General features: G+C 50.9%; 1 non-coding gene across 1 annotated transcript; it reads right to left on the bottom strand.

Moving 5' to 3' along the window:
• Positions 1–379: 379 nt before the first annotated feature.
• TRNAQ-CUG (transfer RNA glutamine (anticodon CUG)) lies at positions 380–451 on the bottom strand. Its single transcript has one exon. It is a non-coding gene; the product is annotated as a tRNA-Gln (tRNA).
• Between the last annotated feature and the right edge of the window lie 709 nt (positions 452–1,160).

Genomic DNA, 1,160 nt, shown 5'->3' on the forward strand with positions numbered 1-1,160 from the left:
TGCCTCAGCCAGGCCCACAGAAAAGGGCAGCTGTGACTCAGCTGCAGACAGGGACACAGCCAATTGCTTGTAAGGGAAGGGCCTGGCCCTAAGGCTGACTGAGGGGCTCTGGTCTCTCCCAGCTGCTGAGGAGGGCTGGGCAGAGCATTGCCCTGAGGGACTAAACATCCCACTCCTGGCAGCAGGAGTTCAAGTCTGCAGCACCAGCCACAAGTCCTCCTGCATTTCAAACCAGACAGGAAAGTTCTGAGACCCCCATACATTACACCCCTGTTGGTGGGGCACCCAAGCAGAGATCAAGCTGCAGGGGGAGAAGCCCTCAATCCATCTGCAGGGAACAAAGCCCAGCCCTGGCAAAGATTCACAATAAACCACACACAGGTCCCACTGAGATTTGAACTCAGATCACAGGATTCAGAGTCCTGAGTGCTGACCATTACACCATGGGACCTGCACTTCCTGCCCTTTCTGAGCACATGTAACTTGGCAGGCTGAGACCCTGCACTCCTTGCCACCCTCCAGCTCTGTCACCACTCAGGACACTGCTTCCTGCTCCACTTCTCCTGCTCTCCTCACCAGACGTCCCTCTCCGCCCTTCCTGCTGCAACTCCAGAGTGACAAGACAGGGTCATTTTTCTTTTAAAGTACCAGCCTGGAGAGAACTAAGGGAGAAGCAGAGACTGGAGAGGCTGGTGGTGATTGTAGAGGGGTATGTGGGTGAGGGAGGACACAATAGCCCTGGCTGGGAATTCACAGAGTAATTGACATCCTCTCTACACACACCTTTAAAGCGAACAGATGCATGTGGCTGAATGTGACACATTTGATAGATTTGGGAAGAGCCCCTCTTAATAGAGAAGAGACCCAACATTGCTCATGTCACTATCTACTGCCTGCTAAGGGACGGGTTTATGAGGTTTATGTGCATTGGCACTAGGCAAATGTTGAGGGTTCAGCTCCATTTGAAGAATCCTCAAAGAATAGAAATCCAGAGTGTGTTTGAGGAAGGGAGATCAGTAACTACCTTTGAAGAGTAACAGAGAGGAAGCCGTGCTAGTCTATATACTATCAAAACAAAAAGACAGTCAAGTAGCACTTTAAAGACTAGCAAAAGAGTTTATTAGGTGAGCTTTCGTGGGACAGACCCACTTCTCCAGACC

This window comes from Carettochelys insculpta, chromosome 26 (genome assembly GCF_033958435.1).
Source record: "Carettochelys insculpta isolate YL-2023 chromosome 26, ASM3395843v1, whole genome shotgun sequence".
Classification (NCBI taxonomy): Eukaryota; Metazoa; Chordata; order Testudines; family Carettochelyidae; genus Carettochelys; species Carettochelys insculpta.